Genomic DNA, 27,396 nt, shown 5'->3' on the forward strand with positions numbered 1-27,396 from the left:
CCGCCTCCTGCCCACAGCCTCCCAGCCCCAACTCCAACTCTCTCCGGGAGAAAAGAAGACATCTGGAAGGGAAGCTGGAGTGAGAAAGACAAATGGCAATGAGTCCCAAAGTCGAGAATAGGAACACCCTTCTCTGTTCAGGCACCTAGGAAGACCCCCCCCCCTGGCCTGCAGCCTCCAGGCTGTGAGTGTGGGGGTCCACTATCAGGTACTTCTTGGTTAAAACAGTAGCCCTCCCTTCTTGCACATCCTCCCCTGGCTTGATAATAAAACAGGAGGTGCTGGGAGCAGCAGGAAATTCTAACCCAGAAGGAACAATGCAAACCCTGGACATGGGGCGTAGCTTCAGTGACGTTGGCCTCAGCCCCTTACTACTCCTGGACAGCTGTCCATCTGCCAGGGCCCACAGCCCCGCCTGGAGGAGGGGTCCTCAGACTGCCCCGGGAGGCCAGGACCGCCACTCAGGAGGCTCTAGTTGTGGAGGCTAGGCTAAGGGGGGACGCTGGTTATAAACAAGCTGCTTCCCGAGTTCTCCACTAAGGTGAACTGTCGTGACAGGGGCAAGGGCCAGCCATCTTGCAGGGGAAAAAGGGGCAAACGCTCTCCCAGTGCCAGCCTCCTTGCAAAGGAGGGCCTGCTCTGTGGCTGACTCTGGGGAAAAAGAACTTTTTTTACGTTTTTTCCCCAGAAGATTCTGGGGTCCAGGCAAAGAACCTCCTCTCATCAGTGGAGTGAAAGTAAGGGACTCCCCCTGCCCTCACCCCTGTGGGACGAGCCCCAGGCCCCAGCCCCACTCACCGTCTCTGCCTCATTCAGCCTCCTGCTTGCGACACCAGGGGAGGCTCCCTCTCAGTCTGCAACGGGCAGGAGACCTCCAGTGTCCCAAAGTGCACATATGTCAATCAGCGTCACAAAGCACACACAAAGAAGACCCCAGGGTCACTCTAGGAAAGAAAGAGAACAGGCTTTGTGGTTTGCTGCTTGTCCATTCACTGGGAAATGACATCTGGACCCACACTTACTGGTAAGATTCTGCATAGCATAACTGCGTCTTTGTTCAAGGGAGTTCAGAGCATCCTGCTGAAACGGGGCAGAGTCTGCAAGGTGCCTAAACGTGTTAGACTTTGGGGCGGGGGGGGGTCATCTCTTTCATCCATCCGCTCATTACTGGTGCCCTGACACTATAATCTAACTGCTGAGTCCCTAGTTGCCTAAAGGAGTTAAGGCATATCTCAAAGAATCTCTCCTACACCCAAGGGAAAATTTACTCTCAATTACCACATTAATTTTCTTAACTTACTTAGGAGAACTATTAGGTTTTTATTCCCCACCTACAGATAATCGAACTGAGTTCACCATAAATAAATCTGTAACACTTTGAAAGGAGATCTCATTTTAGTGTCAGGGGACATGATTTGGAGTTCTGGCTTATTGTGTCAGTCAGGGTGGATCGCTTCCCTACCTGTGTCTCAGGTTCTGTGTCTGCGAATGGGAAGAGGGCACGGCAGGGTGGGTCAGACCACAGGGCCTTTAGTGAGGATGTTGCAGGTTGAAACATAAAATAAATTTCAAAGGCCTACAGGGAGGGGGAGGAATAAGGTAGAAAGGACAGGGAGAGAAGCTGGACTTTGAATATACCTTGTTTCGTGGATTTGCTTTGGAATATGTATCTGACGAAGTTATAGAACACAATATTTTTAAAAGAAATCTCTAAAACAAACATAAAATGCAAGAATGAGTCTATCTCTGCGTCCAAGGGGTCAGCATAACTGCACAGAGGGCGATGGAAACGCAGGAAGTGCACTGCGCAGCCTTCGGGGAGAATGCCAGAGGACAAACAGAACCGCCCCCAATCCCGAACTGTTCTCAATAACCCATGGCTAATACTCTGGTGGTGCTGGTATGATGATGAGGATGATACTTTTGTGTGTGATTTTGGGATAAATCAAATGAGTAATAATATTGATGTTGCTGAGAAACAAGAGTTTCTTGTTGAAAGGAGATACAAATGTAAGATTGACGAGATCAGGCAAAAATTCTGCAGCCCTGACTGCGAATGGAAAGTATCAGTGTGTTTTATCTTACACACACACACACACACACACACACACACGCACGTCCCGGCTTTGTTCACTGTGAGGCCTAGAAACAAGGATCATTCTAGTAGAAATGAACACCCCCACCAATCAGATTATGAATTCTAATCCCCACCCCCCAGAAAGAAATGCAGCTTCCTTGGAGAAACGTCAGACGCAGCAAATGTGCACGGCGAGCCCAGAACGTCCCATCACACCAGAGCAGTGACCAAAGGTCAGAGATGGCTGGAACCGTGCCCCGAAGACTCAGAAGCCAGCCCAGAGGGGGCTCCCCGGCCAAGCTGAGCCCCAGTGAGGATCGTCACTGCCGGAGAATGAAGCATAGCAAATGTGTTTAAACCGCAGAAATCCCCAATAGCACTTTCTAAATCTCCAACCAACCCACAAGTCACCTTTTGGGGATGTTGGGGAAATACTTCATTATTCTGAAAACTGGTGAATAAAGCAAAAGAAGGAGCGGGCAGAGGTCCAGCCTCGTCGAGACTGGCCTTGGACTGATAATTGTTGAAGAGAGTAATGGGCATATCAGGTTCATTGTATTATTCTCTCCTCTTTTGTAAAACATACAAATACATAGTAAGCTCTAGAACAGGCTGAGAAATCAATAGAGTGCTACTTCTTGCATAGCCATTTACTCTGAACAGCACTCCAGATGGTGGATGACCAAGGAGACCGAGATTACTGCCCCCAGGTCACACCAGAGGGAAATGGGTATAGAGAGCCCTTGAGTCAAGATCCGGTCCCACGAGGGAGGTGCGTTCTTATCTCCAAAGGCCCCTACTCCGAAGCTGCCTCGTCCACACCCTCATTCGTATGGCTGGGCTAATACAACTTTCCTTGCCTCTGTTGCAGGACTGCAATGAGAAAGTGTATGAAAAGTACTTAGAAAACAGTTCTTTGTACATATATTTTATTGTCATTTGAAAACTGGAGGTCAGATCTGTTCTTTGGGGCTGCTGTGAGGGTCAACTGAGAGCTGTGATTTGAAGACAGACAGACGTACATAGAGACAGACAGAGAACCCTTACAGACGAGTGAGACTACCATCACCACCAGTGCTTTTATGGGCTAAACGGCAAGTGAGACTTCAAACCCAGGAGACAGCCTGACACAGCAGGGATGAGAGGCTCCAGGAAGGACATCTGATGCTCTGGGGAGAAATGGGGATGAGGAAAGATACCTGATACCCTGAAGGCTGCAGGGCTAGTGCCTCCCAGTCACTGATGGGTGGCGATCAGGGCCAGGTGCTTGGCGCCTTAGGCACAGACTCTGGAAGGCCAGATGACTACTGGGTTCCTCCGAACCAGGCCTGGTCTGGAGAGCTGAATAATAGACAGGGGAGGGCACTCACCAAGGACAAGAGGACAAGAGGACAAGAGGAAGGCATAGCAGGTCAGGCTGAAGACAGAAAGGGGCACCTGGGTTGCTCAGCAGGTCCCAAACTGCTCTCTTGGGGCTCAACATATCTTAATGTCTGCCTGGGGCGTGTTTACAGAGTTCTCAGCAAATGTTCGTGCCCAGATTGCTCTCCTCTCTGCCACAGAACAAAAGCTTATCTGGGAAGTCTCCCACATTTTTTCTCCTTGGAAGCCTTTGATTCCATCAGTGCGTGAATCTGGAGAAGCACAAAATAAACTTCTCCGGGTCCTGTGCTTCTGCACCTGATTATTCAGGGTGTGCACAGGGGGCGGGGACTCAAACACTCACTCTAGCTCTATCTCTGTTTCTCTCTCCACGTTCTTATTTAAGCATTTAAAAATTATTGTACTTGCTATTTGAAGCGTTCATCATTCACATGATGTGAAACTCAAAAGACACAAAAGAGTACAGTAAAAGTGTGTGTGTGTGTAAATTTCCCTCCTGAACCAGTCCGCTGCTTCCCAGTCCCACTGGGCGCCTCTCCTGGCCAGCCACCGTCACCAGAGACAATCGTGTGAGATTGTCTACGCATACACAGATACGTTTTAAAAACTACAGCGAAACATGCACAGGGCTTGCATGCTAAAGACTATGCAACACGGATGAAAGAAATCACAGATCTAAATAACTAGAGAGACATTGTGTTCAAGGATTGGAAGACTCAGCATAGTAAATATGCAAATTCTCCCCAAATTAACATACTCATTGAATGCAATTTCTATCAAAATCTCAGCAAAAAGCTTTAACAGATATAGACTATTCTAAAACAAAAACAGGAGAAACTAAGCACACAGTTCTGGGATTTGATGCCAAGAGCATGACCCATCAAAGAAAAATGGATAAAGTGGACTCCATCCAAATCAAACCTCCCCTCGGTGACAAAGGGTGGAGAATGGGATAAGCCGCATGTGCGGCAGTTCTGGGAAATACGAGTAACTCTCAAAACTCAGCAGTGAAGATCCAAACAATTCAACTAGAAATTCAAAAGCATTTCACTGAAGTAGATATTCAAATGGCACACAAGCATTTGAAAAGATGTTCAACATCATTAGCCATTAGGGTAATGCAAATTAAAGCCACAATGGGAACACACAAACAAACAAACACTGAGATATCACTATACACCTATCAGAATAGCTAAAAAAAAAAGGGACTTAGTAATCCTGCTATTAGGTATTTAGCCAAGAGAAATGAAATATATGTCCACACAAAAGCCTACATGTGAATATTTATACCATGTTTATTCATAATTGCTAAAAACTATAAACGAGCCAAAGGCCTGCCAACAGGTGAGTTGATAAATAAACTGTAGTAACACAAGGAAATACTATTTACTACCAAAAAGAAATGATTTACTAATACATGTAGCAAGTCAGAGGCATCTCAAATGTATCATGCTAAGTAAAAGAAGTGAATCTGAAAAAGCTACATAGTGTATGACATCATTTATGCGACATTCTACAAAATGCGAACTCGAGGTTCGCATAATAAAGATCACAGTTACCGCAGGCTGAAGTTGGGAGGAGAGGATTAACCAAAAAGGGTACAAGAAAACTTTAAAAAATGATGGAGATATTCTGTATTTGATTATGGTGGTAATTGCACAACCATATGAGTTTGCAAAATTCATAGGATTATATACCTGACAAAGCTGAATCTTATTTCATGTAAATTATTCCTCTGTAAACCTACTTGGAAAAAAACCCCTAAGGTACTTGTGAAGACAGGTTAAAACCTAGAAGACACTGAATGTGCACACACCTGACAAGGGATTACTCTCAACAATATATACAAAGAAGGACACTTATTAGAAAGACAACCAGGAATAAGTGTTGGCGAGGATGTGGGAGAAAGAGAGCCCTGAGTGCTGTTGGTGGGATTATAAACTGGCCATTATGAAAACCAGTATAGAGATTCCTTGAAAACTTAAAAATACCTGGCTGGTGTAGCTCAGTGGATTGAGCATGGGCTTGCGAACCAAAAGATTGCGGTTTGATTCCCCATCAGTGCACATGCCTGGGTTGCAGGCCAGTTCTCAGCAGGGGCCAGTTCCCAGCAGGGGATGCACCAGAAGCAACCATACATTGATATTTCTCTCCTCTCCTTCCCTTCCCTTCTAAAGATAAATAAATTAAATTTTTAAAAAAGAAGTATATTTTTAAAATATATATTAAAAAAAGAGAACTACCTATGACCCAGCAATTTAACTGCTGGGTATTTAGGTAAAGAAATCAAAAACACCGATTTGAAAAGACACATGCACCCCATGTTCACTGCAGCAGATTTTACAACCAGGTACCGGAGCACCCAGGGGGCCATTGATAAGACGAGTGGATAAAGAAGGTGTGGTACATGCAGAGGAAGGCAGAAGGAGGTTTACAGTTGTGAGTATGTGAAACAGAGTTTATTCTTGTATTATCACTTATTAGTTACCATATTATTTACTTTGTTACAACTGTAAACCGACTTCTGCCCAGCCCTATACATATAATGGGCTACTACCTGGTCACAAAAGAGAGAAGTCTTACCATGCACAACATGGATGAACCTAGAGGGTATTACGGGAAGTGAAGTAAGTCAGAGAAAACAAAAACCACACAGTTTCACTCATGTGTGAAATCTAAACAAACAAGCAAACAAACCAACCAGAAACTAACTCCTAGATACAGAAAACAAGCTGAAGGTTGCCTGAATGGGGTGAGTGTGGAGATGGGTGAAAAGGGTCAGAGAGCAGAAACTTCCCGTTGCACAATAGGTCACAGGGGTGTGGAGCACAGCACAGGGAGCACGGCACAGGGAGCATGGCCGATTGCTGTGTGGTGCCACACAGGCACTGGACTCACGGTACTGGGCCTTGTAAGGTATAAAAATGTTGTGTATCTGAAACGAATAGAATGTTTTATGTTAACTACAACTTAAAAATAAAAAAGCTTGGCTGGTGTAGCTCAGTGGATCAAGTGCGGGCTGCAAACCAGTGTCGCGGGTTCGATTCCCAGTCAGAGCACATGCCTGGGTTGCAGGCCAGATCCCCAGCGGGGGCCACATGAGAGGCAACCACACATTGATGTTTCTCCTTCCCTTCCCCTCTCTCTAAAAATAAATAAATAAAATCTAAAAATAAATATAAATAAATAAAAACGAAATGTATAAAGAACTTCTTTAAGTAAATAAGAGAGGATAAGCAAACCAACTGAAATAAAAGCAGAAGATAAACAGAAATACTTATGACTAGTAGACATATTGGGGACCTGGGAAATGAAGCCCTCGCTCGTGTGGCTCAGTGGGTTGAATGCTGGCTGTGAACCAAAAGATCGCCAGTTTGATTCCTAGTTAGGGCACACGCCTCATCAGAGGCAACCGACCGCTGTTTCTCTCGGTCATGGATGTTTCTCTCCCTCTTCCTCCTTCTCTTCCCCTCTCTCTAAAAAATAAATAAAATCTTTTTTCGAAAAAAAAAAGACCATAATAAGATATCAATTGGCAAAAATTATGAAGTCTGACTATACCAAGCATTGAAAGAGGTTGAAGACCCACAGAGTTTCTCCTACAACCCCTTTTGAAGTTTCACCTTCCTAAAGTGGACAACAGGACTTCCGGCCAAGATGGAGGCATAGGTAGACACACTGTGCCTCCTTGTACAACCAAAAGAAAGACAACAACAAATTTAAAAACAAAAAACAACCAGAACTGGCAGAAAACCAGACTCTATGGAAGTCCGACAACCAAGGAGTTAAAGAAGAAACACTCATCTGGTAGGAGGGGCGGAGTCGGGCAGCCGGGTGGAGAAGACTCTCGGCAGGGCGGTGGGCAGCTGGGGAACTGGGCGTGGGCAAAGCTGCAGCCGGCAGATTGGCGAGGCAGCAGCTGGTGGCACAGGTGGTCCCATATTCACATGTGGATAAACCGGGAGGAACCATCGGGGAGCGAGACAGACCACACAACCCAGGGCCCCAGCGCCATGAAATAAAGCCTCAAACCTCTGATTAAAAACACCTGTGGGGGTTGAGGGGGCAGCAGGAAAAACTTCCAGCTTCACAGGACAGTTTGTGGGAGAGGCCCACATGGTCCTAGAAAGTACACAAGCCCACCCACCCGGGAACCAGCACATGAAGGGCCCAAATTGACTGTGGGTAGCAGGGAAAGTGACTGAAATCTGGCAGAAAGGAGCAAGTGCCATTGTTCCCTCTCCGACCCCTGCCCCACAAACAGCGTCACAACCCAGCGACCTGGGTTACACATCCCTGGTGAACACCTAAGGCTACATCCCTCACTACGTAACAGGCACATCAAGACAAAAAAAAAATGGCCCAAATGAAAGAACAGATCCAGAAAAAATACAACCAAGCAATAAAGAGAGAGTCAACCTATCAGATGCACAGTTCAAAATACTGGTAATCAGGACGCTCATAGAACTGGTTGAATTTGGTCCCAAATTAGATGAAAAAATGAAAGTTACACTAAGTGAAATACAGAAAAATGTACAGGAAACCAATAGTGATGGAAACAAAACTGGGACTCGAATCATTGGTGTGGACCAGAAGGAAGAAAGAAACATTCAACCAGAAAAGAATGAAGGAACAAGAATTCAGAAAAATGAGGAGAGGCTTAGGAACTTCCAGGACATCTTTAAACATTCCAACATCTGAATTATCGGGGTACTAGAAGGAGAAGAGGAAGAGTAAGAAATTGAAAACTTGTATCAACAAATAATGAAGAACTTCCCCAATCTGTCAAAGGAAATAGACTTCCAGGGAGTCCAGGGAGCTGAGAGAGTCCCAAAGAAGTTGGACCCAAGGAGGAACACACCGAGGCACATCATAATTACATTACTCAAGGTTAAAAATAAGGAGAGAATCCTAGAAGCAGCAAGAGAAAAGAGGACAGGTACCCACAAAGGAGTTCCCATCAGACTGTCAGCTGATTTCTCAAAAGAGACCTTACAGTCAAGAATGGGCTGGAAAAAAGTATTCAAAGTCATGAAAGGCGAGGACCTACATCCAAGATTGCTCTATTCAGCAAAGCTTTCATTTAGAATGCAAGGGCAGATAAAGTGCTTCTCAGATAATGCCAAGTTAAAGGAGTTCATCATCACCAAGCTCTTATTATATGAAATGTTAAAGGAACTTATCTAAGAAAAAGAAGAAGATCAAAACTAACTATGAACAGTAAAGTGACAACAAACTTAAAACAATCAACAAATGAACCTAAAAAAACAAAAAACAAAAACTAAGCAAACAGCTAGAATGGGAACAGAATCACAAAAATGGAGATCATATGTAGGGTTATCAACAGGGTAATGGGAGAGGGAGAGAGGGGAAAAGGTACAGAGAGTAAGCAGCATAAATGGTAGGTAGAAAATAGACAGGGGGAGGGTAAGAATAGTATAGGAAATGTAAAAGCCAAAGAACTTACATGTAGGACACACAGACATGAACTGAAGGGGAAGAATGCAGGTGGGAGGGGGCGCACAGGGTGGAGGGGAATAAAGGGGGGGATGGGACAACTGTAATAGCATAATCAATCAAATATATTAAAATAAAAATAAAGTGGACAACAGGGTATTGACAGTGGGTGGGGGGTATAAGGACACTAAATGGCAATGGAAAAATATAACAAAGATTATATATTAAAAAACCCTGAATATTTGCAAACTATCACAGAGCAAATCTACTCGTAGACACAGACCCCAGAGCCACTCGTGCATGTGTCCAAACTGCCCCTTCCAGCACTAGCTGCCCCAGCAAAAACCTAGAAAAAGCCCCAAAGTTCATCAACGGGGAGATTGATAATCAAACTGCGTTAGTGTCAAACAATGAAGTGCTACATTACACAGCGGGCGAAATAAGTGAATCCGAGCACTGTGCAACAAAACTGCGCAATAAGCAGAGAGAATAAAGGGAAACAGGATGTGGGAAACTGTGACTACAACTCAACAGCAACGAAACGAACAACCCAATTAAAAAATGGGCAAAGAACTGTAACAGACATACACATGGCCAACAAGCACATGAAAAGATGCTCAATATTACTGATCATTAGGGAAATGCAATTAAAACTAAAACGAGATACCACCTCACACCCATCAGGATGGATGCTATCAAAAGCATGGAAAATAACAAGTGTCAGGTGAGTATGCAGCGGATTGGAAGCCTCCTGCAGTGCTGGAGGGAACGTAAGCTGGTGCAGCCTCTATGGAAAACAGCACGGCAACTCCTCAAAATACTAAAAACAAACTTTCCATATAATCCTGCAGTGCCACTTCTGGGTATATAACCAAAAGAACTGAAAGCAGAGTCTCCAAGAGATATCCGTACACACCTATTCATAGAAGCACATTCACAATAGCCAAAAAGTAGAAACAACCCAAGTGCCCGAGGATGGATGAATGAATAAATAAGATGCGGTATAAACATATATCTGAATATTAGTCAGCCTTTAAAAGAAAAGAAACTAACACATGCTACAACACGGAGAAACACCAAGGACACCGTACTAAGTGAAATAAGCTTGCCACACAAGGACAACTGCTCTCTGATCCCACTTATAAGAGGTACCTGCCCCAGTCGCATTGACGGAGACAGAAAGCAGGACGGGTGTGTTCAGGACCTGGGGAGTCTGGGACGGGGCATTGCTGTCTAACGGGCACAGCACTGCAGTTTCCCAAGAAGAAAGGAGTTCTGAAGATTGGGTGCAAAACAATGTGAGTGTTCTTCACACAACTACTGAGCTATGCATATAAAATGGTTAAGACAGTAAACTTTATTTCATGTATACTGCATCACAATTAAAAATATAATTTTTTAAAAGATAATTACTTCTTGTAGGGGGAGTTGGAGAGGCGGTGGGGGGGCCGTAAGATGAGACGCTCGTTAGTTATCAAAATTTTATCTTCTGTTGTGGGTGGTGGGTTTGTAGGCACTTATATTATTATAAATTAATAAGTAAAGAGATAAATAAGTGGGTAAACAGGAAGGCAGGAAGGCAGTTAGGAGGGAGAAAAGGAAAGAGGTTAAGCGGGAGGAGGAAGGGGTGCAGGCACCAATGAGAATGAGTCATGAGCCGAGAATGGTAATACTACCCCAATGCTGTTTGTCTGAGGTCTCAAAGGAAAAGAAAATATGTTCCAACAATCGAATGGTAGATGATGTTATATAAAAGGGATCTCATAATTCTCTAATGGAACTCCATCACTCGATGTGATAAGAAAAGTGATGCAGAGACAGGTGAGAAGTGTGGATGCGGCTCTGAGACGTTCGGTGGCCTCTCTAAGGTCACACGATGAAGTCTAACCCTTTCTAGCCATGTTTGTTAAAACAGGAGCAGCGAGGAGGGAGTGTAAGAACAAACACCCATCCCTGCACTAACCATGCCTTTTAAAGCTTACATTTCGATGAGGAAGTCATTATTATCCTGACTTTACACACGAGAAACCTGAAGTACAGTGATGTCACGTCAGGCCCCTTCGCAGTGAGTGGCAGAGGCGAACTCAAGCCCAGGCCGGTCCCCCAGGCCCACACTCCTTTCAGGCCGTCGGGGAACCCAGCTGCCAGCAATGCAGCAAAATGCCAACTACCACCTTGTCAAAGACCCTGAGGAAGACACAAAGACTAGCAAACTACCCCAGGGGTTTCTTCAAAACATCTTTGTAATTATCTCAGAAAATTGTTATTATTCCCAAGGGGGAGAAGGTGCAACTATACTTAGTTTATATATTCAATGTCTTGGTTTACAATACACTATGAATCAGACACAGACTGGTACTGGTAACATGACCCAGTGAGAGAAATGCTTTTGTTTATGAAATGTCCCTTCTTAAAGCGACAGGACCCCCGTCCTGTGACTAGGACCCAGAAAGAAATGATCCAGTGAAGGACAGGCTCCTGCTTCAGGGGGACAGTCCGAAAGACCACACACTGACGGACACAGGAGGGGCCGAGGGGAGCACTCCGCAAAGGCTGAACTACAATCGGGGATGTGGGAGTCACTTGCATCTTGAGCTGCAGCCTGGATTCCCAACTGGGCCTCGGTGACTTCCTCCACTGGGCAAGCTACCGGGTGAGAAGGGGGTCTGATGTGGCGGCCACTGTTCTGCGAGGCGGAGTATCACACCTTCCCCAGCTGCACTCACCTGGGGAGAGACACTGAAACCAGGGCACCCCCGCTCAGGACCGGGGTTGGGGGGCGCGGAGCATGGGACACAGGAGATTCGAACCACTTCTACTGCCACCTTTCCTTTCTCTCACAGATACAACCAAAGAAATATTTTTTCTTAAAAGTGTGGTAAAACATACATTACACAAAATTGGCCATCCTAACCATTTTAAGTGTACAGTTCTATGGAACTCAGTACATTCACGTTATTGTGTAACCATCACCATCCATTCAAAGAGCTTTTTCGTCAACCCCACTGAAACTGTATGCATTAAGCAATCAACCCCACCCCCTCTCTGCAGGTACATGGGATGGAGCACCATACTCAGTCAGAACATTGAGTGGGCTGAGAAACAAGCTGGTCAAACCAGCTGTGAAACCTCTGCAGCAAAGGCAGGGCCCTGGTCCTCTGGGACGTTAGCAACACGGTGGGAGAAGGATCTTCTCCATTCCTCGTACTCAGTTGGTCAAACCCACAACTCCGGTTAAATTCAACCTCCACCTTCTCTGTGTTTGCACGCGTGCAGCTGGACATGGCTGGGGAAGGCGTGCCCCCACAAGGGGGGGCCTCCCTCCGCATTTGTGCTCTCGGGCCTCCCACATGTGAGAGTGGTGTGTGGCAATCAGTGCATCTCCCCTTGCCTGCCTTCCTGGATGGCAACTCATACCTCCCCCTTCTCTTAAATCCCCAACATCTCCTTCCCCATTTGTCCTTTATTTACTTTTTATTATGAAGTAGGAAAGGAGACAGCACAATGAATCTCCACGTGCACGCCAGCCAACATCGACCCGGGGCCGCACACCCTGCCCTGACCTCTCCTGCCCTTCCACGGATTATTCTGAAGCAATACCTGCCATGGTGTAATTTCATCCATAGATATTTCAGCATTTCTCTGTGAAAGACAATGGCCCCTTTATAAAAAAACTTCAGTAAGATCACACCTCCAAAATTAACAATAATTTTTATCAAATTTCAAAGGATACCACAAATGTCTTTTTTTACTATGTGTTTGAATCAGAATGCACATAAAGTCCACACATTAGTTGATATATGTATTGTCTCTTTTAATCTGTAAATTCTATCTCTCTTTTTTCTCTTATATTTTATTTTTTAAAGAAACGGGTGTTCCCCATCCTTCTGCCCTCACCTGATGGTCATGTTTATCCTTCAAGGGGAAATGGAAGCAGCCAAAGAGAATCTCCAGAGGCCTCGCGGGTCCATTAACCACCTGCCTGCGCCTGTACTCCAGTGCTCCGCCTTCCCTCCTGCTGCTGTGGGTGGAGCCTGTGCTCCAGACCCCGTTACCTCTTTTCATCCTGCCTCCCCAAGTCCTCCCGCTTTCCTGGGTCTCTTCCACCAGCTTACAAACCTGCTATGATTTAGCCAAACCTAACGAGCCTTCCCTTGCCCCCACTGTCCCCTCTGACTACTGCCCCATGTCTCTTCTGTCTCTTTCCCTTTCAAGAAAGCTGCTTACAAGACCTGCCCACACTAATGTCCTCCAGTTTCTCTTCTCCAAATTTCTTTCAAGCCCATTCCAATCCAGATTCTGCTCCCACCCCGACCCACCCCCACAGAGCACTCAGCCAACACTGGTCTTATCCAGGTCACCTCAACAGTGTAAACAAAGTCCTGGTTCTCGTCTTTCTTGGTCTAACAGGAGTGAGCGCCCATCCTCCTGGAAACACTTCGCTTGGCATCAGAAACAACACACTCACTCAGTTTTCTCCCTTCCCTTTTGCTGCCCCTTCTCAATCTCCTCTGCTGCTTCTCTAACCCTAACCCTACCTCTTCTCCCCAACTTCGAATGTTGTCCTCAGTCCTGGAAGTTCTCCTCTACGTGCTCTCTCTGCCTTGATAGTCTCCCCTAGTCTCGCCTAGTCTCACAGCATCGAGTGGCCTCTATATGCTGAAAACGCCCTGTTTTAAATCTCTAGCTCAGAACTTTCCTCTGAACTTCAGACCCATATATCCAATTGCCCACTTGCCATCTCTGATTGTATTTCTTTTCTTTCTTTTTTTAATCCTCACCTGAGGATATGCCTACTGATTTAGAGGGAGGGGACAGGAGGAAAAGAACGGGAGGGAAACAGATGTGAAAAAGAAATGTCGATCGGTTGCCTCTCAGATGCACCCCAACCAGGGCCGAACCCACAGCCTAGGCATGTGCCCTGACGGGGAACTGAACCTGCACCCCTTCAGTTTACGGGATGATGTGCCAACCAACTGAAACAGGCGTCTCAGAGTCTAAATCAGCTCCTACTCTCACCTTCTTCCTCCTACACACAGCCCTTCCCGTTTTACTTCATCACTATCCTTCCAGGTGTTCATGACAAAGCTTTAGAGTTTTCTCTGGCTCTTCCCTCTCCCTTCCTCCCTCTTTCTTACTTCACACTGGAGTCGCCAGCAAATCCTATTGCCTCCACCTTCGACATCTGCTCTCCCCTCACCTCTCCACTGCTCTTCTGACGCACACCACCATTCTTGCCTACTGTCTTCCCCCCCCTCGGGCCTTGGTCCCCATGTCCCCTTCTCAGTGAGGAGTTCCCTGGCCACCCTGTCTAGAGCTGCACCCCCAACACTGCTTACCTGCCTTACCTGCTTTATTGTCTAACTCTCTTGCACCTACTACCTCCTTATCTACCACATGCCCTACTTGTTTTCCTTGTTTATTGCCAGTCTTTTCCCATTAAAATGTAAGCTCCTTGGAAGACAGGAATTTTACCAGTGTACTGCGGGGTCTCTGACATCTAGAACAGCACCCAGTCCAAGCAAGTGGCCAAAAGATATGTGTAGAAAAAACCAACACATTTATACATGCAGCCATAATAAAAAGAATTTCCTCCGAGCAGACTTCCTCATTGCTTCAGACCTCCCCTGCACTCGGAGTCTGAAATGCAGCAGTGAGTGTGACGTGTCACTGCCACAGTCTGTCTTTCTCCCGTTAGACTCCGAGCCCCCATTCACCCCTCATCCCCCTATGTTACTCCTACTGCTCAGGTTCTCAAGTCTGAGTGGACTCGACACTTATTTTGCCTCATATTAATTTCTTATAATTTAACAAACTTTTTGTTTTCATATATGATCTTTCCCCTCAGTATTACCAACACCACACTACATGAGGAGAAAAGGGACAAGTAGCTTTCTACGGCCCCTTCAGACGTGGCAAGAGTGATGTCTCAGCCTCACAGCAGAGTGAGAAGTGTCCTTGGCATCTTCCTTTACATCAGCAACTGGTCAGCCATCTATACCCAACAGAGGCTCCTGTGCTCAACCCACGAGCACACCTGAGAGACCCCCACCCCAGTGCGTCTGAGGGCGAGCACCCTGGAACACGCAGGGGAGGCGGGACAAGGGGAAGGGCAGGAGTGGTGCTTGCTGATCAGCTCCCCACTTGCTGGGGCCGAGCTGTGGCCCCAGCTACTGCAGTAGCAGAGGAGGATTTGGGGTGTGGCTCCCACACTGCAGCCCAGCAGAGGGTGAGACGGGTGGAAGCAGTGCCGGCGCCTGAGACTCAGGCTCCCTCCCCCAACTGCCAGCCGCTGAGCCAGGTAGCAGGAACAGGCACCTATCCATGGCCTCCCAGCTACAGCACAACAGCGGCACACAAAGAATAAAGTAGCTGCTCTTATGAACCCAGTTTCCCCTCACCTGCCACATTCCCATCGACCAAGGTGGTGATGACTCAAGACTGAGGCAACCCAGACACAGCAAGAACACTCACCAGTCCCAGTCACCCAAGCAACAGCTCCTAGCGATGCCACCCCCCACCCCAGGAGGTTCAAGTAGTGCAGGTAACAGAAAACAAACACTTGCACTATAGCACCATCTCCTGGAAAACAAAAGGAAGACACCTAATTATCAGCTGAATTGTTCAAATCAAAACAGTACCTACATAAGAAAAGTGTTCCCTACTTCAAATATGCTGGCGTATGAACAATCCATCAACCACCACGAATAACCAGGGTAACACAATAACAGAAAGAAAACAAAAATTCTTAGGAAACCGGAGTCAAAATCATGGAAGACTGTGATCTACATGATAGAGAATTCAAAATAGCATTTCATAGCATTCATTACAAAAACCTCAGTGAAAGCCTCATTGAACTGTAAAAGGCAGTTCAATGAGCTCAGGAATAAAATTAATGAACAGAATATATTGAAACTATAAAAAAAGAACCAAACAGAAATTCTGGAACTGAAGAACTCGGTAAATGAGAAAGAATAGCCCTGGAAACAGAGTAGGAGACATGAAGGAGAGACTCAGAGAGCTTGAAGACAGAAATCTAAAGATGATTAAGATGGAAGAAGAGAGAGAACTAAGATTTTTTCTTTAAATGAAAGAACTCTGTGAGAATTGTCTGGGTCCACAAGAAAGGGCAATGTAGCAATCCTGGGCACTCCAGAAACAGCCCATTCAAAGAAATATTTGACAAGAACTTCCTAACCCAGGGAAGGAACTGAACATCCAACTACAAGAAGCTAACAGAACACTTAATTATCTCAAGGCAAAAAAAAGACCTTTTCCAAGATACTGTTGAAAGTTAGTGATATTTCTCAAGGCAGCAAGGGGAAAATGACCCTAATCTACAAAGGAAACCCCATCAAGTTATCATCAGATTTCTCACCACAATTCTACAGGCCAACAGAGATTGGAATGACATATTCCAAACATTTAAAGACAGAAACTACCAGCCAAGAATAATATATCCCACGAAGCTATCCTTTATATATGAAGGAGAAATAAAGGCTTTCTTGGGCAAACAAAAACTGAGGGGATTTACTACCACACCGCCTGCACTACAAAAAATATCAGAATGCACTCTTTTATTGAAACCAAAGACAAAAATACACAAAACACAGGGAAGGGGACAATCAGACAAAGCAGGGCATTAAAAACTTAATTACAACATTAAGGTTAAAGAGAGAAAAGCATTAAATATAACTATAGTTACTGCTTTTGGTAATGAATGCAGACATAAAAAGGGACAATTTGTGACAACAACATATAAAAAGGAAGGAGGAACAGACCAAATTTGTATAGGTGAATGAAGATAAAATGCTGTCAGAAGAACAGGAACTATTTTATCCATGAGACACTTTATACAAACCTCATGGTAACCACAAAACAAAAATCCAGAGCTGAAATACGAAACATAAAAAAAGAGAAAGAAATGAAGAAAACCATAAAAGAAACCACAAAACTAAAACAGCAGACAGAAACACAAAAGAAAATAAACAGTGAAAACACAGAGCAATCTGAAAACAAAAGATAGACTGGTTGTGATGAGTTCTTATAAATCAATAATCACCCTAATTGTTAATAGACCAAACTCACCAATCAAAAGGCACAGAGTAGCTAGATGGATTAAGAAATATGGCCAACTACATGTTGCCTGAAGGTGACTCATCTCAGCCCAAAGATGAACCCAGGCTCCAAGTGACAGGGTAGAAGATGATACTCCAAGCAAATAACTTCCAGAAAACAATGGGCATAGCTGTACTTCTATCAGACAAAATTGGCTTCAAGACAAAAAAAGGTAATATGAGACAATTGTGGACATTTTATAATGATAAAGGAGACAATTCATCAAAAAATGTAACATTTATTCATATATAAGCACCCAATTTAGGAGCACCAAAATACGTAAAGCCACTATGAACAGATCTAAAGGGAGAAACAGACGGCAACACAGTAATAGTAGAAGACTTTCACACCCCACTTATACCAATGGATAGAGCATCCAAAAAGTCAACAAGGACACATTGGCCTCAAATGACACATTAGACCAGATGGACTTAATAGATACACAAACAGAACTTTCCATCCCAAAGGGACAGGGTACACATTCTTCTCAAGTGCACATGGAACAGTCTCAAGGATAAAGTATATGCTGGGGCACAAAACAAGTCTCAATAAAGTTAAGAAGACTGAAATCCTAACAAGTATCATCCCAAGCACAATGGGATGAAATCAGAAATCAAGTACAAGAAAAAACTGAAAACAATCCCAAATATGTGGCCATTAAACAACATGCTACCAAATAACTACTGGGTCAATGCAGAAATAAAAAGACACATCGAGACAAAGGAAAATGAAAATATGACACACCAAAATCTTTGGGATGCAGCAAAAGCAGTAGTAAGAAGGAAGTTTATAGCAATACAGGTCTATCTGGTCAGTGATGGAAAAACTGAAAGATCAAGAAAAAGACAAGGATACTCACTCGTACCACTTTCTTTCAACACAGTACTTGAAGTCCTAGCTAGAGCAATTAGGCAAGAAAAATACATATTCAGGAAAAAAGTAAAACTGTCACTCTTTGTGGACAACATGATTTAATACATAGAAAACCCTAAAGATTCCACCAAAAAACTACAGAAGATAATAAATGAATATGATAAAGTTGTAGGATACAAAATCAATACACAAAAATCTGTTGTATATCTATATACTAACAACAAACTATCAGAAAGAGAAATGAGGGAGCTTCCAGCCAAGATGGAGGCATAGGTGAAAACACTGTGCCTCCTCACACACCAAAATTAAGGACAACAAAGATTTAGAAACACAAACACAACCAGAACAGACAGAAAACTGAACTGTATGGAAGTCCAAGAACCATTCATCCAGATCGGTAAGAGGTGCGGAGTCAGTGGCTGGTGGAGAGGAGTTGCAGGAGGAAAAGGCGGTCACTGGCAGACCTGGGGGTGGGGAGAAAATGAGCAGACCCAGTGAGGTGCGTGAGGCCACTGGCTGACCGTGGTCACACATTTGCAGATAAACCAGGTGAAAACAGGCAGTGAGACAGACTGCACAACCCAGGGCCTCAGCAACAGGAAATAAAGCCTAAAAGCACTGATTAAAAACATTTGTGGGGGTTGAGGTGCTGGGAAAAACTCCAAGCCTCACAGGAGAATTTGTTGGAGAGACCCACAGGTCCTAGAACATACACAAGCCCACCCACCCAGGGACTAGGACCAAAAGGGCCCAATTTGCTTGTGGGAAGAAGCAGAGGAGACTGAAATCCGAGAGAGAGCTGGAGCAAGCACCACTGTTCCCTCTCTGACCCCACCCCCATATACAGCATCACAACCCAGCAACTGGGTTGCCCCACCCTGGTGAACACCTAAGGCTCTGCCTCTCATATGTAACAGGCTCGACTAGACCAAAAATGGCTCAATCAGATGGACAAATCAAAGCCCCAGAAACAATGCTTTTAAGTGACCCAGAGATAGCCAGCATATCAGATGCACAGTTCAAAGCACTGGTGATCAGGATGCTCAGAGAACTGGTTGATTGTGGTAACAAATTAGATGGAAAATGAAGGTTACACTAAGTGAAATGAAGGAAAATGCACAGGGAACCAATAGTGAGGGAAAGAAAACAGGGACTCAAATCAATGGAGTGGACCAGAAGGAAGAAAGAAACAACCAAACAAAAGAATGAAGAAACAAGAATTCAAAAAAAGGAGGAGAGGCTTAGGAAACTCCAGGACATCTTGAAACATTCCAACATCTGAATTATAGGGGTACCAGAAGGGGAAGAGGAACAGTAACAAGTGGAAAACTTATTTGAACAAATAATGAAGGAGAACTCCCCCAATCTGGCAAAGGAAATAGACTTCCAGGAAGTCCAGGAAGCTCAGAGTCCCAAAGAAGGTGGACCCAAGAAGGAACACACCAAGGCACATCATAATTACATTAGCCAAGATTAAAATGAAGGAGAGAATCCTAGAAGCAGCAAGAGATAAGGGGATAGTCACCTACAAAGGAGTTCCCATCAGACTGTCAGGGGATTTCTCAAAAGAGACCTTACAGGCACGAGAGGGCTGTAAAGAAGTATTCCAAGTCATGAAATCCAAAGACCTACAACCAGGATTGCTCTATCCAGCAAAGCTTTCATTTAAAATGGAAGGGCAGATAAAGTGCTTCTCAGATAAGTTCAAGTTCAAGGAGTTCATCATCACCAAACTCTTATATGAAATGTGAAAGAGACTTATCTAAGAAAAAGAAGATAAAAAGTATGAACAGTGAAAGGACAGCAAACTCAGTTATTAAGAACCACCCCTAAAACAAAAGCAAACTAAGAGGACAGCTAGATCAGGAGTGGAACCATAGAAATGGAGATCACATGGAGGGCCAGCAACAGAGGAGTGGGAGGAGGGGAGAAGTTACAGAGAATAAGTAGCATAGACAGTAGGTAAAAAATAGATTGGGGGGAGGGCAAGAGTAGTGTGGGAAATATAGAAACTAAAGAACTTATGACACATGGACATGAACTAAAGGGGGGAATGTGCAGGGTAGAGGGGAATGAAGGGGGAGAATGGGACAACTGTAATGATATAATCAATGAAATAGATCATTAAAAAAAGAAAGAGAAATGAAAAAACAATTCCATTTGCAATCACAACAAAAAATAAAATACTCAAGAACAAATTAAGGAGTGAAAGACTTATACACTGAAAACTACTAGACATTGTTGAAAGAAATGGAAGACACAAAGAAATAGAAAGATATTCCATGTTCGTGCATTGGAAGAATTAGCACTGTTAAGTTGTCCATAATATCTAAAGCAATCTACAGATTCAATGCAATCCTTATCAAAACCCCAATGGCATTTTTCATAGAAGTAGAACAAAAAAAATCATAAACTGTGTATGGAATCAGAGAAGACCCTGAATAGCCTAAGTAATCCTGAGAAAAAAGAACAAAGTTGGAGATAACACAGTTCCTGATTTCAAACTATACTACAAAATTGTATTAATCAAAACAGTATGATATTGTCAGAAAAACAGACACATGGATCAATGAAACAGAATTGATAGCCTGGAAATAAACCCACACATTTATGGGCAAATAATTTATAATGAAACAAAGTAGCCAAAATAATACAATGGGGAAAGTCAATATAAGTGGTGTTGGTAAACCTGGACAGCCATCTGCAAAGAATGAAACTAGAGCACTATCTTCCACCATACATAAACATTAATGCAAAATAAATCAGTGACTTGAATGTAAGACCTGAAACACTCAAATACATAGGAGAAAACTTAGATACTAAGTTCTTGGACAGTGGCATTATTGGTGTTTTTGTGAACTTGACTACAAAGGCAAAGGAAACCAAGCAAAAGTAAATAAATAGGATACATCAAACTGAAAAGCTTCCACACAGAGAAGGGAACCATCAACAGGAACAACAAAAAAAAGGAAACCAACTGAATGGGAGAAAATATTTGCAAATGAGACTTCTGATAAGTAATTAACATAGAAAAAAATATTTTAAAAACTCATACAACTGCACGGGCTGGTGTGGCTCAGTTGGTCGAAGAGTCACCCTGTAACCAAAAGGTTGTAGGTTCAATTCCCGGCCAGGGCACACCCCTAGGTTGCAGGCTCCATTCAGGGTCCAGAAGCATGTGATCCCTGGTCCAGGTATGTATGGGTGGTAACCAATCAATGTTTCCGTCTTGCACTGATGTTTCTCTCTCTCCCTTCCTACCTCTCTAGAAGCAATGAAAAAATGCCCTCTGCTGAGCATAAATTTTTTTTTAAAAAAACGCTCATACAACTGAAAAACAAAAAAAACCCAAACAATTTGATTTTAACATGGGCAGAGGATCTACACAGACATCTGCCCAAGGAAGCCATATAGATGGCCAACAGGTATGTAAGATGTTCAGCATCACTAATTAGTAGGGAAATACAAATCAAAAGTACAATGAGGTATCACCTCACATCTGTAAGAATGGTTAATCTCAAAAAGACAAGAAATAACAAGTGTTGGAGAGAATGTAAAGAAAAGGGAACCCTCATACACTCTTGGTGGGACCATGAATTGGTACAGACACTATGGGAAAAAAGCATGGAGATTCCTTAAAAAACTAGAAATGAACTACCATAGGATCCCTCCTTCTTCTTCTGGGTATTTATTTAAATAATGTAAAAATGCTAATTTGAGAAGATATATGTACCCCTATTTTCACTGCAGCTTTGTTTACAATAGCCCAGCTGCAGAAGAAATACAGGTGTCCATGATGGATGAATGGATAAGAAGATGTGGTGTGTGTATATAATGGAATATTACTCAGCCTTGAAGATGAAAACCTGCCATTTGCGACAACATAGATAGATCTTCAGGGTATCAGCTAAGTGAAATAAGTTAGATGACAAAGGACAAAAACCTTTTGATTTCACTCGACAAAGGACAAAAACAAAGTCAAAGATACAAATGACAGAAGAGTGATGGCCGGGAGGGGAGGGCAAACTGTGTAGAGTCAAATACATGGTGGTGGATGGAAAGCAGGTTTTTGGTGCTGAGCACACAACAGAGTATACAGATACGGTGCCCCTGAAATTTGTATAATGGCACTGAGCAATGTTACCTCAATTAAAAAACCACATTGGTTATTAAATGTTTTAAGTTTCAAACCTTCTCGATATATTCACTGCAGTTGACCTTCATAATGACCCAGTGAGACAGGTGTTGTCATCATTCTCACATTACAGGTATACAAACTAAAGCTCAAGTAATTTTAAAAATCCCTCATCTGGGAAAAAAAGAACCCCCTTAACCAAGGTCATGCAGCTAGGAGCAGTAAAACCAGGAATTAAACTTGGGTGTCACGATTTGAGATCACATGGTCTCCTTGTCCCCCACTCTTCCTGAGTTTAATGCTGATGGGAGCCTGGTGGTCCTGCTGGCAGAGTAAAGGAATGGAAGAGAATTTGATCAAGGTAACAAGTCAGTCATTTGTGGGGCAAAAGCAAGAATGTTCTGTAAGCCGATGTCCCTTTCGGTAGATGTCAAGTTCTCTTTCTTCCTTGGCTGACATCAGCAGCCACGGGTGTCCAGGGGAGGTGCTGGGGAGGAAGGGCTGGCAGACAGGACTCCATCTTTGCCATGTGCTGGACAGTGTCTGGAACACAAGCTGGAAGGCACAGCCTCTGTCCAGAGGCAGGACCTGGTGTGTCAGCCCCACCCATGCCACGGGCTGTGCAGTGGAGTGTGAGCTACGGATCAAGTCGGGGTTTGGATGAGGGAGAAGGGAAGAGGTGACCTGAGTTGTGCCCTGCCTCAGCCTCAGGAGCTTCTCCTTTCAGGGCCATAAGTAGCAACCTAAAATCAACCCTGAGCAGAAAATCCTCTTAATTCAGGGTAGCACCATCTGGGATAACACGTTCTTCACTGGCTTCTAATTTTGCAGATGTGACGAGCACTTGTTGACCACACTGCTTTTGCAGCTGGTCAAAAAAACATTAAGAAGAAGAAAACTGTCATATTGCAATGTCCTCTGGTGGCAGCAAAGAGCCAGGAGTGCTGTGACCTTTTTTATAGCTTCCGTCACTTGGACCACTGTACACTTTTTCATGCTCCTATGTCTGCGTTCTGTCTCTCCTTCAGGCAATGTGTTTCTCCCAATCTGTCTGGACTTCATGAAGACTTCATGAAGAGCTGTGGACCCCTCATCATACTTGGAGCTGTCTGAGGCAGGGGCTGTGCCTCTCCTATCAGACTGGAAGTCCCCCAAGGTTCCAGGTCATAACTCCAACAGCTTTAGAATCCCCAGACCCCACAGGGCTTCCATCTCATCTTTTAACCTCCCCCAGCACCAAGGGTGGGGTCTGTTCTCCCCTCTCCCTGGGGTGGCCTAGCCAGTCTGACCTCTTAGATGTCAGTGAACCACACAGGACCTGGGCTGTCTTGGGAGGAGACTGGACAACTCAGTTGATCTTCTGAGCTGGTGACAAGGCCAAAACCTCACATGTGGACTGAGATGTGGACCCCACAGGCTGCACTTGGCCTTTCCCCTCCCCGCCCCTCCCTCCTGCCTTCTGGCCCATAAGCACTGCTGCCCACACTTGAGCAGCGAGAAAGGACGGTGCTAGGGCTTGCTCAGCCCGGCAGCAGGAGGGAAGAAAACAACACTAGCTTAATCAGAGTGCTTATTCTCACAATTAATCATTGAATGCTTCCTCTTACAGTTTAATGACAAGAAAAAGATTATTTCTGAGAAGAAAGTCTACTTCATTTTTTCAGATAACAAGAGTTAAGTAAACTTACAGTGTCTCCTTTTATACTGTATCTCCTAAGAAACTCGGACAGGGAAATCTGTGCTCAGATGGAATTTATGTCTCCTCTTGGTTCATGTGTTTTATTGTTTAATGCAAATTTCATCCTCTCATTTTACTTAAGCCATTAGAAGATTCTTCAGGTCCTAAATTATACAGAGATGCATTAAAATCATATTATGCATATATTTTGTCTCCTTAATGTCCCAAGAGGACAAAATTGTGTCGTGGTTGAGAAAACAGGCTTTGGAATTAGAGACCCAGATATCCGTTTCAGCTCTTACTAGTTCACCAGTGAATTAGTTAACCGTGCAGCCTGAGCTCTGGTTTCCTTAGCTCTAAATGGGGGACAGTACTTCTCTTCAGTCCATTCTCACTGGGCCTGAACTCTTCGCCCCGGTCTACAAGGCCTTCCCCCAGCTGCTCCTGCCTCCCCCTCTGCTCTGCCGTCACACTGGACTCACAGTCCCAGAAGACCCACAGACTGCCACCCCAACCCATCATCTCCTTTCCTGCTGGGTCCTCATCACAGCTAAGATTAAAAGTCACTGCTGTGGAGAGAACTTCCTTCATCTTCTACTTCAGACCAAACTAAACTCCAAACTTCAGTGTGCACAGTAACAAATTACCCAATGATCTTGTTAAAATGCAGCACACCTGGGTGGGGCTCTGCATTTGTTATTTCTAAGAGGCTCCGGGTGATTTGCTGAAAAGAGCACCTTGAGTGAGGCAAGGCACCTGGCACACGAGCAATGACTTGTTTAATGTCACCTGTCTTTTCTGCTGGAACCAGCTCCCCACCCTGGCCCCTAGCACTGTGCCTAGACACAACGTACTCAAAAATGTGTGACGATGCCCTAGCCGGGTGGCTCAGTTGGTTGGAGTGTTGTTCTGTGCACCAAAAGGTCACAGGTTCAATTCCTGGTCAGGGTCCATACCTAGGTTGCAGGTTCAATCCCTGGTTGGGGCACGTACAGGAGGCAACCAATAGATGTTCCTCTCCCTTTCTCTCTCTCCATTCCTCTCTCTAAAAATCAATAAACATATTCTTGAATGATTAATTTTTAAAAAAGGAGCTCCCTCCCCCAAAAAGAAATGTTTCATGATTAAACTGAGCAAGACCTGTAACGTCTCTAGCCTGGTTTCTTGGTCAGAGTAAAGGGGATTAAATAAATGGTGTCAGTCATTATTATTAATAATATTATCATATGCTGACTAGAGATTCTTAAGCCAAGAACCACGTCTTTTCTTCTTTTCCACCCCAAATAGTTCCTAGAATGGTCCTGGACACAAAACCAAGGCCTGGAACATGTTTGTTGAATGGATGCCTAAAGGAACATGTGAATGAGACACCCTGGTTCATGGCCCTTTATGAGTCCAACATAAGTAGAACAGCACCATTGATACGTCGCCGGCCTTTCACGTAAACCCAGAGTCTCCCTTCCACCAGTTCCCACGTGTGGCTAGGGGCAGAGTTTAAACACAACAGAGACCAAAGAGTTACTGAGAAACCCTCAGAGCAAACAAACAAGTGACAGCCCAGGAAGGAGGGTACCGTTTTAAAATTTATTTCCTTAGTCCTCAAAGAACTGGAACAAGGCTGGATTGTGCTGGCTGCCTCCCCTGCAAGAATTCACATTCTAGGCCTGTCTAAATGCCAGTTTAAATGCTACTCAGAATACAATGACTAAACCCAACAAGCAGCCGCCGCGGGCGGGGGCTGCAATGCTCCCCCTCCCACTAATTTCGCAGCGATTTGGGGCAATGGACTCAGTTCTCTGCATTCAGCTTTTGTGATCGCCCCTCTCTGGCTCTCCTGCCTCCATTTCATTCCTTTTGGCCCACTCTGTGCTCTCTCCTTCCGACCAAAAAGTGGGCAGAGGTATGTGCAGTTCAGAAGCTTCTCGACAAAATAATTGCAAGGAAACCAGTGATCGGGCCACTTCCAGGTGACCTATCCCCTTTGCAGAACCGATTTCCTTCATTCTGAACCTCCTACAGATCAGAGAGGGAAACAGACACCTGGAGAAAGCTCTTGAAGACTGTGCCTCCAAGAAGGTGACTATGGGGTCAGCAGTCACTTACATAAAAGGAGGTTGAAAACATAAACCCTGAAATTCAAAGATGGGGCCTTAAGTATTTAAAAAAAAAAGAGAAAGTCTGTGAGTGCTGTTTTGAAAATATAGCAATGAAAGAAATATAAAGAAACAGTTTTAAAATCAAACCACCTGCCCTGGCTGGTGTAGCTCAGTGGATTGAGCACAAGCCTGAGAACCAGAGGATCGAGGTTCGATTCCCAGTCAGGGCACATGCCTGGGTTGCAGGCCAGTTCCCTGCAGGCCATTTCCCAGCAGGGGATGCACAAAAGGCAACCATACATTGATATTTCTCTCCCTCTCTCCTTCCCCACTAAAGATAAATAAATAAAATCTTTAAAAAAATCAAACCACCAAATACTGACTAAGATATGATACTGGTCCCTTTATGACCTTGTTATGAGGGTATGGTAAATGTGGCATTTAAGTAGCACTTCAAGCTACAACATCAGAGACATTATCAGGAAGCAAACATCTAAAAGCCGAAAGAAAGAACAGTCCAGGTGTGCCAGTTCATAGGCAACACATTTCTGACACCTTAAAGCCCACTCTTGTAAGTGAAATCCTGTCTCGGTCACTGCGGCCACAGTTAGTGCCACCAGCAAGAATCAGAGGGTGAAGGAATGAAGGCGGCCAGAATGGGTGCCTCGCTGGGCAGCACAAAGGCAGGGCTGGGCGGCACGCAGACGTGTGTGGCGCCCTGACGGACAACGGCAGAGTGCATCAGGAGTTCAGGGAGGGAGGAGACGGGGAAGCTCGTGGGGCGGTGTGGAGGCTGCAGGAGGCGGAAGGGGCTGTCGGCCAGCTCTTCCAAGTTCGGGTCTTGGGAGCTTTAAAAATGGGCAGAAATTAAATACTGTATTTTTCGGACTAGAAGATGCACCCACTCCCGCATTTGGTAGGAATAATGGTTGCTAATGCTGCTGTTGAGTTCTGTTTACATTTACATTGGTGAAATTTTATGTTATTTATGTTATTAACTATTTTGCCACATTTTTTGCTTCAAAAATTGTTTTTTCTATTTTCCTCCTCTAAACCCTAGGTGCATCCCAAGGTCTGAAAACTACGGTAAGTCAGGACAGAAAGGCACAGGTCATTTAACACTATGTTGTGTTTTGAGCAACAATTTAAGGCTCGAGGGCAAGAAGGATGTCAGTTGGAATGGAGAGGGAACTCCCCGTACAATAGTGAAAGAGGGGCTGGAATGCAGGAAGCTGCAGTCTGGCTAGAGGTTTGTTTGTTTTCTTTAACTGTGGAAGCAGCGTAATACATTCTTGCAGTAAAAGACCCAAGGAATGCAGATGACATTAACGAACCCCTCAACACCCCCTCGCACCCAAGTCACCTCTGCAGAGGCAACGGTGTTAGTGGCTAGGAAAGTATCCTTCTGTCAGGCTAGACTTCACGTGTCAGGTAAGGGGGACTCACTGGAACTTTCTGAGTCAGGGTCCATGTCCAAATTGGGGACAGTCAGCAGAAGTGAGCAGATGACTCCCGAAGAATGGAACAGTGCAAATCACAAGGTGGGAAAGAGTGCAAGGGGAAAAAAGGAAAGTGAATC

At 44.5% G+C, this 27,396-nt stretch overlaps 1 protein-coding gene across 4 annotated transcripts in view; it reads right to left on the reverse strand.

The window, feature by feature from the left end:
* The window catches only part of NFASC (neurofascin), a 198,591-nt gene that overhangs the window by 105,340 nt on the left and 65,855 nt on the right, over nucleotides 1-27,396 (reverse strand). For all 4 annotated transcript variants that reach the window (XM_037067079.1, XM_037067077.1, XM_037067076.1 and 1 more), the window contains exon 2: nucleotides 799-944. The gene's annotated coding sequence lies outside the window, so the exon portion shown is untranslated. The remainder of the gene's footprint in view (nucleotides 1-798; nucleotides 945-27,396) is intronic.

This window comes from Sturnira hondurensis, unplaced genomic scaffold (assembly GCF_014824575.4).
Source record: "Sturnira hondurensis isolate 20B ecotype Veracruz unplaced genomic scaffold, ASM1482457v3 Scaffold0017082, whole genome shotgun sequence".
NCBI lineage: Eukaryota > Metazoa > Chordata > Mammalia > Chiroptera > Phyllostomidae > Sturnira > Sturnira hondurensis.